This window comes from Vulpes vulpes, chromosome 1 (genome assembly GCF_048418805.1).
Source record: "Vulpes vulpes isolate BD-2025 chromosome 1, VulVul3, whole genome shotgun sequence".
Classification (NCBI taxonomy): Eukaryota; Metazoa; Chordata; class Mammalia; order Carnivora; family Canidae; genus Vulpes; species Vulpes vulpes.
In genome coordinates this window covers 12,021,240-12,034,550 of record NC_132780.1, presented here as the reverse complement: position 1 = coordinate 12,034,550, position 13,311 = coordinate 12,021,240, and the positions used below count along the sequence as shown (strand labels likewise).

The window sequence follows — 13,311 nt, the reverse complement described above, 5'->3', positions numbered from 1 at the left end:
ATCTTTACCAAAAGGGTTGCAAGTGATGATTTCTGAGTCCAACACTCTTAACATTGACCAGTCAGCATTTGGGATTCTTCTACAAGCAAGATCCCTTCCTCATCTCTCTTTCCTATCATCTAATTTTTTCTCTTCTCTCTTCTCCTCTCCTCTCCTTTTATCCTCTCCTCTCCTCTCCTCTCCTCTTCTCTCTTCTCCCTTTCTTCCCTTTCTTCCTTTCTCTCTCTCTTTCCTTCCTTCTTCCCTCCCCACTCCCCACCTACCTACCTTCTTTTCTCTCTCTCATCTGTCATCTATTGTCTATCTATCTATCATCAGCATGCACTCATGAATTTTTTAATGGTTTATGCTCATCACTGTACTTAATGTTTTGGTGCTTAAATTATTATAGATTTGGCCAGTGAGCATCTCTTTAATTTTCCTTGTGACACACACATTTTTTAAAAGCACTTCCTTCCTTGCTGGCATAGAATATTTCAGGCTCATGTTGTACATATCCTGCTCCGCTTCTGTGTAGTTATGCAAAGAAAACAAAAGCACTAACTCAAAAAGATAGCTCCAACCCTCACCATCATATTCATTGCAGCATTATTTATAATACTCAAGATATGGAAACAACCGAAGTGTCCACTGAATTAGTAAAGAAAATGTGTAAATCATATTGCATTTAAAGTTTCTATTTCCATGTTTTTTGTTGCTAGTATATAGGAATACAGTTGAATTCTGTGTGTTGATCTTGTATCTTGAGACCTTACTGAACTCACTTGTTGGTTGCAGGAGTATTTTGTTTTTATTTTTTGTCTATCATTTAGGATTTTCTTCATAGACCATAACACCTTTAGACAGAGATAGTTTTATGTCTTCTTTTCTAACATGTATGCCTTTTACTTCCTTTTCTTGATTTATTGCACTGGCTAGAACTTTTAGTACTTTGTTAAATAAGAGTAGTGAGACCAGACATTATGACTTATTTCTAACTTTAGGAAGAAAGAATTCATTCTTCTACCATCAAGTATGTTAGCTATAGTGTGTGTGTGTGTGTGTGTGTGTGTGTGTGTGTGTAGATATTCTTTCTTAAGTTGAGGAAATTCATCTCCATTCCTAGTTTTCTGAGAATTTTTATCATGAACAGATACTGAGTTTTTTCAAATGCTCTTTCAGCATCAATGATCCTGTGATTTTTCTTTATTAGCCTGTTAATATAGTGGATGACATTAATTGGTTTTCAAATATGAAACCAGTCTTGCGGGATCCCTGGGTGGCGCAGCGGTTTGGCGCCTGCCTTTGGCCCGGGGCGCGATCCTGGAGACCCGGGATCGAATCCCACGTCGGGCTCCCTGCATGGAGCCTGCTTCTCCCTCTGCCTGTGTCTCTGCCTCTCTGTCTCTCTCTGTGTGACTATCATGAATAAATAAATAAAGTATTAAAAAAAAAAAAGAAACCAGTCTTGGATCCCTGGAATAAACCCCATTTGGTGATAGTATACAATTCTTTTTATATATTTCTAAAGTCTATTTGTTAATATTTTGTTAAGAATGTTTGTGTCTAGGATCCCTGGGTGGCGCAGCGGTTTGGCGCCTGCCTTTGGCCCAGGGCGCGATCCTGGAGACCCCGGATCGAATCCCACATCAGGCTCCCGGTGCATGGAGCCTGCTTCTCCCTCTGCCTGTGTCTCTGCCTCTCTCTCTCTCTCTCTCTCTCTCTGTGACTATCATAAATTTTTAAAAAAAGAATGTGTCTATATTCATGTAGAGACATGGCCTGTGATTTTCTTTCTTTGTTATTATACTATCTTTGGTTTTGATATCAGGGTAATATTGGCCTCATAGAATAGATAGAGAAGTGTTTCTCCCTCTTCTGTATTCTGGAAGAGATTGTGTAAAATTGGTGCTGATTCTTTAAACAGTTAGTAGAACCCTCATGCAAAACCATCCAGGCCTGGAGACTTCTTTTTCTGGAGTTTAAAATTACAAAATCAGTTTTCTTAATTGTCATAGGCTATTCAAATAATCTGTTTCATATAGGGGTAGTGATGGTAGGTCGTGATCTTTGAGGAACTAGTTCATTTCCTCTGAATGGCTAAATTTATTTGTGTAGAGCTGTTTGTCATATCCCCTTATCATCCCTCTGATGTCAGCAGGGCCTGATGTGATTACAAGCGTGTTGTTCAGGTTTCAAATGTTTGGAGAGTTTGCCATCATCTCTCTGTTAGTTATTTCCAGTTTGTGTCCATTGTGGTCAGAGAACACACTACACTGTATGATTTCCATTTTGTTACATTTGTTGAGGTTTGTTTTACACCCCAGGATATGGGTTATCTTGATATATGTACCATGAATGTTTGAAAACAATGTACTTTTTGCTGCTGTTGGGTGGAGTGTTCCATAAGTGTCAATTAAATCTTTTTTTTTTAATATTTTATATATTTATTCATGACAGAGAGAGAGACATAGGCAGAGGGAGAAGCAGGCTCCCTTTAGGGAGCCTGATGTGGGACTTGATCCCAGGACCCTGGAATCACGCCCTGAGCCAAAGGCAAGATGCTCAACCACTGAGCCACCCAGATGTCCCAGTATCAATTAGATCTTGTTGGTCGATGGTGGGGTTGTGTCCTGCTACATCCTTGCTAGTTTCCTATCTAGTTGTTCTACCACTTGTCGGCAGTAGCACAGAGCTATCAAACTATAATCATGGATTTATCTATTTTTCACTTTGGTTCTATCTTCAGTTTTTTTTCACAAAGGTTTTCTTTGTGAAGAAACCTTCACAAAGGTTTCTTTGAAGAAACCTTCTTCACAAAGGTTTTCACCTTTGTTGTTTGGTGTGTACACATGTAAGGATGCTGTGTCGTCTTGCTCTTTTATCACTACGTAATGTCTCTTGGTAAATTTATTTACTCTGAAGTCCACTTTATCTGATAGTAATTATAGCCACTCTGGCTTTCTTTTGAATAACATTTGCATGGTGTATCTTTTCCCATTCTTTTATTTTCAAGAAGACATTTTATTGTATTTGAAATGAGTTTCTTGTTGATATTTTATAGTTGGCTCATTTAAAAAATACAATTTAAATTAAAAAAATAAAATAAAGGGGATCCCTGGGTGGCGCAGCGGTTTGGCGCCTGCCTTTGGCCCAGGGCGCGATCCTGGAGACCCGGGATCGAATCCCACGTCAGGCTCCCGGTGCATGGAGCCTGCTTCTCCCTCTGCCTGTATCTCTGCCTCTCTCTCTCTCTCTGTGACTATCATAAATAAATAAAAATTAAAAAAAAAAATAAATAAATAAAATAAAATAAAATAAAATAAAATAAAATATGATCCTGGGGCACCTGGTTGGCTCAGTTGGTTAAATGTCCAACTCTTGATTTCAGCTTAGCTCATAATCTCAGGGTCATGAGATTGAGCCCTGTGCTGGGCTCTGTGCTCAGTATGGATCTACTTGGGATACTCTCTCTCTCCCTCTCCTTCTCCCACCCCCTCTGCCCCTGCCAAATAAAGAAATAAAGAAATCTTTTTAAAAATACAGTCTTTATTGTAATTTAAGACTCTCTGTAGTTTGCCCTTTTATAAACAGGGTTGTCCTAGGTATCTCTGTAGCTAATTCTTTGCATGTGGCTATGAAAATTTCATTAGGAATAATTATAAAAAGTGGAACCACTAGGTCAAAAGGTATATATATTTTAAAGCTTTTGATCTGTATTGCCAAACTATCTTAAAAAAGATTTTTACTAATTTATAACCTAGGTGTAAGGGTCTTCACCTGGACTCTGCAGTTGGTCCTCAGAGGAGCCCATAAGCACCTGAAATTAGATGCAAATGTGTGGATGTGTGTGTTTTTTGGGGAGAGGATTTGGGATCCACTCTTCAGTGGAGTGGATACTGCCCCGGGACCTTGGAAACACCCACTGCTGGCTTTGTTGGTTCCAAAGTGGCAGCATTTCCTGCCCTTGATAATTCCTGGGGCTCCAGATCCCTTCTGACACTATCACCCTCAGTTTCTCATTTCTCCTCCCCAGAGAAGCTACACCAGTCTCAGGTGGCATCCCAGAACCTGGCCCCAGTGGACCACATGGACTCCTTAAATTTGACATGTGTCTCCCCAGAACAATGATGTATGATCTGGTGGCTTCTGAACCTGGAGCTGATTTGGGAAGGGGGTGGACCAATGATCTCTATAGATGGCAGGACCCTCACCAATCCCACAGTCACACCCAATGACTCTGGTACCTACTACTGTGAGACCAGGACTCACCTTGAGTCCAGGCTCAGTGGAACCCTTATGGTGGTTGTGGCCTGCAAGTATGGGTTTCCTTGCCCCATAACGGACCCACCTCTGATACACATGGTACCTCCCTCTCAACCATCCACTGGTTCATCCACTATTTATAGCTAAGTACAGGGCCATATAGAGCAGGGGCTCTACAGACTGATTGGATTCAAATCTGGGCTCTGCTCTTTCTTCATTGGTGACCTTGAGCTCCACTGTATGCTGAAGGTTGCTCTAGTCAGTGCAGTGAAACTAACAGACAAGCATCTCTGTCCTCATGGAACTGAAGTTCCACAAGGGTCAGTGAGGGACACAGACACGACAATTAGGGGGATAGTTGCTGCAATAGTTGATTTGTTCATTCATTCATTCATTCATTCATTTATTCATTCATTCACTGGACAAACCTTCAGGTTGTGTCACTGCATGCCCCACCCAACGTGTGGTGCTTCCAGTCCTGAACTAAATGCACAATGTGGGCGGAGTAGTTGTCCTTAATTTCCACACTCTTCCCAATTTTAGGATTTTTTTTTTTCTCTTGGTCCAGATGGCCCTGACACTCCTACTGTGACCTCGCCAGACCCAGATGTTGTGACTGGTTCCAACCACACCCTGGTCTGATCGGCTGACTCCCAGCCCCTTGCCCAATATGTGTGCAGCATCAGTGGGATTTTTGGGCCTTATAGCTAGAACCTCTATTCCTAGTCTCTCCAGGGCACACTCAGAGGTCTATACCTGCAAAGCCTCAAACTCTGTTTCCAGCTTTCACAGGAGTGTGAATGCCAACATCACTGTCTCAGGTATTGCTATGATCTGAATGTTTGTGTCTCCTGCAAATTCATATGGAAGGTGATGAAGTCATGAGGATGGAGCCTCAGGAATGGGATAGGTGCTTTATAAAAGAGGCTCCAGAGAGATCCCTAGCCCCTTCCACCATGTGAGGACACAGAACCAGGAAGAGGGCTCTCTCTAGAACCTGACCATGCTGGCACCCTCCAGAACCATGAGATATAAATTTCTCAGATATAAATTTCTCAAATATAAAATTCTGTTATAAGCTACCTAGTCTGTGTTTTGTTATAGCAGCTCATATGGACTTAGACTGATCATTCCCTGCTCCAGGACTTTATTAGGGGAGATTGGTTTTGTTTTATTTTTTAGGATTCTTTTCCTGGCTGTTCCACTTCCATATATATTCAGCAAGATTTTTCTAACCCATGTTATGCAAAATAAGTTTTTACATTTTTAAAAAACATTTTATTTATTTATTCATGAGAGACAGAGAGAGGCAGAGACCTAGGCAGAGGGAGAAACAGGCTCCCAGAGGGAAGCCTAATGCGGCACTCGATCCCAGGACCCCGGGATCACAACCTGAGCCAAAGGCAGATCCTCAACCACTGAGCCACCCAGGCACCCCAAGTTTTTACATTCTTAAACCAAACAACTGACTCTTGCGTGTAGGGGTTACTTTTTAAAAATACTATATGCTAACTTTTCATATTTTAAATAAATTCCATGATAATTGTAGGAAAAGAAAAGTATACAGATGAGCAAGAGAAGAGAAAAAACTTGTCTACAGTTAAGGCTCCCAGAGATAATGATGTGGCTTCTCTAATACCCTTATTTTAGTAATTACATTTAAATATATGTATTTTAAACAAAAATAGTATTATATTCTGTTTACTATTATTTTACCTGTTTTTTAAACTTTAATCTTCTGGGATGCCTGGGATTGAGTCCCACATCAGGCTCCATGCAGGGAGCCTGTTCTCCCTCTGCCTATGTCTCTGCCTCTCTCTCTGTATCTCTCATGAATAAATAAATAAAATATTTTTTAAAATTAAAAAAATAAACTTTAGGGGATCCCTAGGTGGCGCAGCAGTTTGGCGCCTGCCTTTGGCCCAGGGCACGATCCTGGAGACCCGGGATCGAATCCCACATCAGGCTCCCGGTGCATGGAGCCTGCTTCTCCCTCTGCCTATGTCTCTGCCTCTCTCTTTCTCTTTGACTATCATAAATAAATAAAAATTTTTTAAAAAAATAAACTTTAATCTTCTAACCTTTAGTATCCTTCTATGTTAATATAGAGCCATAGGGGATCCCTGGGTGGCGCAGCGGTTTAGCGCCTGCCTTTGGCCCAGGGCGCGATCCTGGAGACCCGGGATCGAATCCCACATCAGGCTCCCGGTGCATGGAGCCTGCTTCTCCCTCTGCCTGTGTCTCTGCCTCTCTCTCTCTCTCACTGTGTGCCTATCATAAATAAATAAATAAAAAAATTAAAAAAAAAAATAATATAGAGCCATATTACATCCTACATTTGGACTCTTTCTCTATTGGACACATACTGTATGTTCAATGTCGAAAAATTAGACAATGAAGGAAGCTTTTAAAAGGAAAAGAAAAGGAAGAAAACCTCTATAATTCTAGAGACGACCACTGCTAGTATTTTGGTATATCCTCTTATAGAGTCATTCCCTGTGCCTACTTATTAAAAATTAATAAAGACGTACATTTTCTCTTACACAAGGAGAATGTACTATGCATAATGTTTTGCAACCAGTTTTTTTAGTTTAACAAAATTTCATGAATATTGGTTTAGAATAACACACATCGACCTACAGTGCAGCTTTTAGTGACTACGTGTATTTGCTTTGTGGATGTGGGGTAACCAGCTTGGTCAGTGTCCTGTGACAAAGCATATAGGCCACTCCTGTGGGCTTTATCTGATCCTTCCCCATTCATGTGACAAAATATTCTAAATACCAAGTTTTGAAAGGGCCATTCCAGTCTTAGGAGACTCAAGGCTGTTCTGCTTTACCTCCAATTTTATGTTTATTCAATGTTTTTAAATTTCCACAAAATACTCATCTCTAAGAGTCATAGCACTCTGATCTCTTAAAAATATGTTTACATAGCAACATTGTGGGTCAACTACAATAAAAATGTAAAAAGATACATAATTACATAAAATCTAGAAGAAATCACATCAGGTTCAGACCTCTATCTTCTTTGTGAGGTGGGATTGACCAGTGTATACCAGGGGAGGACCAGAACTTGCCAGGAAATTTCTCTTATTTCCAGATCAGGAGCTTCCCATTCACCCTGTGAGTTTATTGGGAAAGAGATGGGGCATCTCAGACTTCTTATAGGGTCAGCTGGGGGTCTTGAAGTCCCTCTCTTTAGAAAGGAGGAACCCAATTCAGAGCTGGAACTTGGGAGGAAAGCCAGGATTGCGATATGGAGATGCAGAGTTCAGAGACTGGGAGGCTGGCACAATTTCACAGGTGAGGTTCACAGGTAGTGTTGTCTAAGGTGAGGTAGTGGGGATAGAGAGGAGGGGCCAGAAAACAGAGTTACTAAAACATGGAGCCCACAGGATTTGGTGACTGATTGGGTGTTGGAAATGAGTTAGGGAAAGGAGAGAATCCAGGAGGATGTCCAGATGTTTGAATTTTAGAGAGAAAAAAGAATTTGGAGGGAGGGAGGACCATTGACCCTGAGTGAAGAACCAGGTGTCTGTCCCACAGTCAGAGGATGCTGAGACATTTCTGGATTGTGGAAGCTGGACAGAAATCTCCTTCTGTGGATAGGGTTGACCAAGGCTTCATTTCTTTTCTTTTCTCTTCTTTTTTTTTCTGTCTCCTTCCTTCCTTCTTTCTTCTTTCCTTCCTTCCTTCCTTCCCTCCCTCCTTCCTCCTTCTCTTTCTTTCTTTCTTTCTTTCTTTCTTTCTTTCTTTCTTTCTTTCATTTAATGGTGAGGGTAAGGACTTTATTAATAAATGATACTGATTAATTAGGTCTCTATATGAAAAAATAATTTTCATCTCTACCTCACTGCACACAACATTTTAAATTTCAGATATATCATACATCTAAATATGAAAGATAAAAAACAGGTAGCAACTTCTTTCTAGATATGTCTCCTGAGGCAAGGGAAACAAAAGCAAAAATAAACTATTGGGACTTCATCAAAATATTGTGAAATGTTTCTGACTTCTGGCCAATAATTTCTTTTAAAGTTTCTTATTTTTTCAGAGAGGTGGAAATGTCATCCACATGGAAATATCCTTCGAAACCCTGCCCAGAGGTGCCAAATCCTTACAAAGCCAAGAGGAAAAACTGAGGCTTGTGGCAGAGGCCAGCTATTGCAACAGATCTGAGATTATTTGCATAGTAAAGTAGAGGATTGCAATCATGTCCCAATCACTTTTGTTTAAAAAAAAATGCATTGAGGTTTCCATGATGAGTAAGACATACCATGTGGGCTAATTGACTACCTCCACAGCATTTTCCCCATCAATTAAGAAGTGTAATGATGAAGAACACCCCCTTCCATGTTGCATTCTTTCTTTCCATACCATCTATCTTACTCTATAGAAACCACGGTTTGTGTGGCTCAGTTCCAGAGTGGAATTGCATTTTAAAATTCATGGTCCAAATAGGAATTCCAGGCTTCAATCCCCTTTCTCAAAGGACATACAGGAGTGTGAACAAGTCCTTGGCAATTTTAGCCAATGTCTTCATGTCATCAGTTTGTCTCTAACATGCTACAATTCCTGGAGGCCTCTCACTTTCCCATCACAGAGCTCCCTCTTTCCTTATCCATGCTTTCCTGTCCCCACCATCTTCTTCAGATGGAGTTTTCATGGCTGGCTAGAGTATGGAAGATTGGGAACTCTTTTCTTTCTTGTTGCTGGGTAAGAACTAGGTAACTTATAAAATTGTTTAAGCATGGTCTTTTCTTTTTAAAGATTTTATTTATTAGAGAGAGAGCATAGCAGGGGGAGCAGCAGGCAGAGGGAGAGGGAGAAGCAGACTCCCCACTGAGCAGGAGCCTGATGGGGCTCCATCCCTGGATCCTAGGATCATGTCCTGAGCCAATCATGACGCTTAACCAACTGAGCCACCCAGGCGCCCTGATGCATGATCTTAATGTAAACTTAAAGCATCCTGTATACGCAACAGGCTATAAAGAAGATCTGAAACATTTTGCTATCTAATTCGTGGTGCCCCAGGTTCTAGAAGTCATGGCTCATGCTCAGTGTGTTGGGATCCAGATTGTTATGGTGATGGAGGGGGCAGGACTGGGAGATTGTTGGTAAGTTATCCTGGTAGCCAAGGGAGAGATCTCAGCTAGAGAAGCTTCTGAGAAAGTTTCCTCCTTTGAACTGTGGCTGAGAAGTGATGTGTCCATTCCTATGATGCCCTTGAGCATCTTGAGCTCAATAAAATATCCAAATGTCTGTGGGCTAATTTTTTATCTTTGCCCTAGAAATTTATAGTCATGCTGGGTGACGGGCACTGAGGGGGGCACTTGATGGGATGAGCACTGGGTGTTATTCTATATGTTGGCAAATAAAATAAACTCAAAGCTTTAAAGACTAAAAAAAAAGAAATTTATAGTCATGGCAACAAGTATGGTGTAGTGGCCCTGGTGGTACAGAATGATGTGTGTGTGTGTGTGTGTGTGTGTGTGTGTGTGTGTGTGTGTAGAGGTTCTCCATTATGGATTTTTCCAATCATGGTTTGAGATATTAGGATTGCATTGCCTGGGTCCTTGTATACGATATCCTTTCCCTTCTCATTTATACTTCTCCTGCTTTTCCTACACTGTGGGCACAAAAAGTCAATGGTACAAAATTGAATTTCCCAGGTGCTCCAAGAAGACTCGGCTCTGTGACTGGAGAAAAACTTCACTCTTCCCTCTGGGCCTCAGTTTCTCCATATAGAATAGAATGGAACTAGACAGAAATGTCTTTTTAAATGGAGTAATAATATTGAGTAGATTCCTTTTCAAAGTTAGTTTCACAAGTTTTACTATCCTCTAAGACAAAGGACACAAGCCACCATAAACTCCAAGTTTCTAAAAGATCAGGGTTCTGATCTTAAGGTAAGCAGTTCAAAGGAACATTTCCAATGGTGACTGAACAGGGTACCAAGTGGGAGGCATTCAGCTGCAAAAACCATAATTGTTACTTTACAAGGTGCTCCAGGCCTATTTCATGGCTCAGTGAAATCTTTCTGTCCATCCCTCCATCCTTAGTTTGTTGAATATCCTCTCCAGCGTTCTACCTCATGGTCTCAAGATGGCTGCTTCAATTCTAGATATCCAGCCCTCGTATCACATGATGGTGCTAAGCAGAATAGATGCCCACACCCGGATCTATGAATATGTTACAAATCTATAAGTATGTTGTGTTACATAGCAAGAGAAACTTTGCAGATGTAATTAGGGTTACATATTTAAAGATAGGCAGGTAGCCTGGATTATCCACATGGGCCCAGTGGAGCGCAGCCCAGCAAAGCAGAGAACTTTTTCCAGGTGGAAACAGTAGAGAGCTATGGCAGAAAGGAAAGCCAGAGAAATTCCAGGCATGAGAGAGATTTCTCTTGCATTGCTGGCCTTGAGATGCAGGTCTCTCATGCAAGGACTAAGGGAGAGGCTTCGGGAGTCAAGGGTGGCCCACAGCTGGGAAGGGGGAGCTCAGTCTTAAAACTCCAAGCAGTTGGGTTCATCCTGTCAAGTGCCCCCCTCTATTTCTATAGTTTTAAATTGCCAAGTTTGTGGTGATTTGTTATGATCAGCAATAGGGAACTCACAGTTATTTAAGTATAGGAAGCAGGGAATAGTTCTTTGGAACCCTGGCTCCATTTTTTCAGAAGTGAATTAATTCCTAGGAGCCTCCAGACACTTTCTTGATTCACCTTGTCACTTCCTTCAAGTTGTTGCCTGAGACTCAGTGAGTCTCCCAATGTTGTCCTGGGTGCTGCATTCCTGCCTGACACTCTGACCTCTTGCCCTGATCCCTCATACCATGCACCACTTTCTAACATCGTAGATAATTCAGTTATTTTATCATGTATCCTTCTTATTGTCTCTCCCCTCTGCCCATTCTTGCATAAAGAATGATTTTTTAAAAAGGTTTTATTTATTTGAGAGAAAGCACACAAGCAAGAGGAGCAGCAGACCCAGAGGGAGAAACAGACTCCTGGCTGAGCAGGGAGACCAAAGTGGGGCTTGATTCCAGGACCCCAGAATCATGACATGAGCTGAAGGCAGATGCTCAATCACTGATCCACCCAGGCACTCCAAAAGGTGATTTCTTTAAGGGCAGAGGTCCGTACTTGTTTCACTAGCTGATGTGCTCTAAGCGCCTAAAACAGTGCCTGGCACATACTAGGGCCAAATAAATCTTTTCCGTGTGAAGGTGGGAGGCAGCCATAGAGAGGCAGTATGAGTTGGGAGGTCAGTCGAGGCCACACATGGAAAGATACAGCCTTGAACCAGCCTGCATGTGGCTGCTAGGTGAGGGTGTGGGGAGCAGAAGGGCCCTGGGTTTATTTTCACCTGTCAGAAACAAAGTGGAAGTTGTACCTACAGGGCAGGGCCCAGGAAATTCCTCTTTGTTGTTGAGGCATGAAAACAGAACCTGCCATGGGGAGGGTGGGTAGGGGATTTTGGGAGAGAAAACCCTGCTCCCATATGAAGGAGATTTGAGAAGTCCACTCCAGTGGCGGCTCTGCCTTCTTTGGGTGGGGTAGAGGGGAGGGAGAGGAGAGGGCCTCAGGATGCAAGCAGAACTGAGAAGAGCAATCAAGGGAAATCTGGTGGAGGAGTGGGTGGATAATGAGAAGACCGAGAAATCCTGGGAAGAACAGGATGGATAGATGGAGGCCGTGAATGCTGGCTCACGTGCACCAGGTACGCCTAGCACAGGAACCACAGACAGTGGGAGTGTACTGGGGTGTACAGAGGAGATGAGGCTGGAGGCAGCCAGAAACCACATTAGGACCTTGGGAGGCAGGAGAGATGGAGGTTAAGAGCCAGGTAGAGCAGAACCTGGGGCCTGATAGGCCTTACTTTAGGCAAGTCATCTTCTCTCCGTGGGCTTCAGTGGTCTTAACATGAGACAGAATAATAATGTCCCTAACTTACTTGACTTTTCATTTTTCCACAGCTTGTATTACTTCCTGATATTCCACTTAACTTACTGATTTTTTATGCTTATTGCTTATCATCCCTCTGGGCACTGGAACCGGTTTTTCCATCCATTTTGTCCTGAGCACCCAGGTCAGGCCCAGGAGGTGCTCAGGACATGCGTGTTGAAAGGCTGAGTGAGTGTGTACTTCCTCACAGGAGCTGCTGTCACAACAGTCACCACACCTAGTGGAGACTCACTCGTACTGAATGCTTACTCTGTGCCAGGGACTGTTCCAGGCACCTTCCCAGCATTAAATCATTTCAAGCTCACAAATGTCGTGTTTGTCCCAGTCTGCAGATGGGGCACGGAAGCTCATAGGGGTGACATAACTTTCCCGACAAACCACAGCTGGGGCGTGGAGCACTCAGACAGGAGCCTCCCGCTCATGGCCCTGGAGCCTCTGAAGTGGCAAAACCATCCCCACCCCCTTTAACAGCTGAGGAAAATGGTCACAAGGGAGGTGAATTGACATGCCCATGGCTGCATGGTTGGCAAGGATTGGAACCTCTGCAGGTTGTCTCCAGAGCCAGTCTGCTCAACCTCATGTGTCCCTGGAGCAGATACTTGGTGGCTCTGCCTGTGGCAAGAATGAGACCCAGATGAGCAACTAGCCGAGGCAGCTGGGTGACCAAGCTCTCCTTCCAGTGATGTCAAGATACCTCTCTTGCTTTAGGTAATCATTTCAGAGTTTTCTCAGCCTTACCTGAACCACCCACCCCCTCACTTCCTCTGTTCTAGAGCCACCTGAACTTCTGTGTCTCAAGCTCAGCAATTTCCCACATGCCACCCCCTCTGCCTACCAGACTCTCACCTGACCCACTCCTGCATCTTCCAGGTCTCAGGCTTGATGTCCTCTCCTCCAGGAGTCCTCCCTGACCTCCAGGCTGGGTAAGGCTCCTCCTTTGGGCCTCCCCAGCATGCTAAGTTGGCACTGACTGGGGACAGGTCTTTCTACCCTACTAGACTGTGAGCTCGTGCTGGCAGGCCTGGAGATGTCTTGGTCACTACTGTGTTCCCAGTGCTACTAAGCACAGGTTTCAGCACAGAATAGGAATTCAGGAAA

At 42.9% G+C, this 13,311-nt stretch overlaps 1 protein-coding gene across 5 annotated transcripts in view; it reads left to right on the top strand.

Annotated features, from left to right (window-relative positions):
* CEACAM20 (CEA cell adhesion molecule 20) overlaps window positions 1-13,311 on the top strand; it is an 80,694-nt gene that overhangs the window by 45,971 nt on the left and 21,412 nt on the right. The window contains exon 2 of one of the 5 annotated variants that reach the window (XM_072754612.1): window positions 12,987-13,136. The exons of 3 other annotated variants lie outside the window; for them this stretch is intronic. The gene's annotated coding sequence lies outside the window, so the exon portion shown is untranslated. The remainder of the gene's footprint in view (window positions 1-12,986; window positions 13,137-13,311) is intronic. One more of the 5 variants, XM_072754621.1, reaches the window with a different exon arrangement.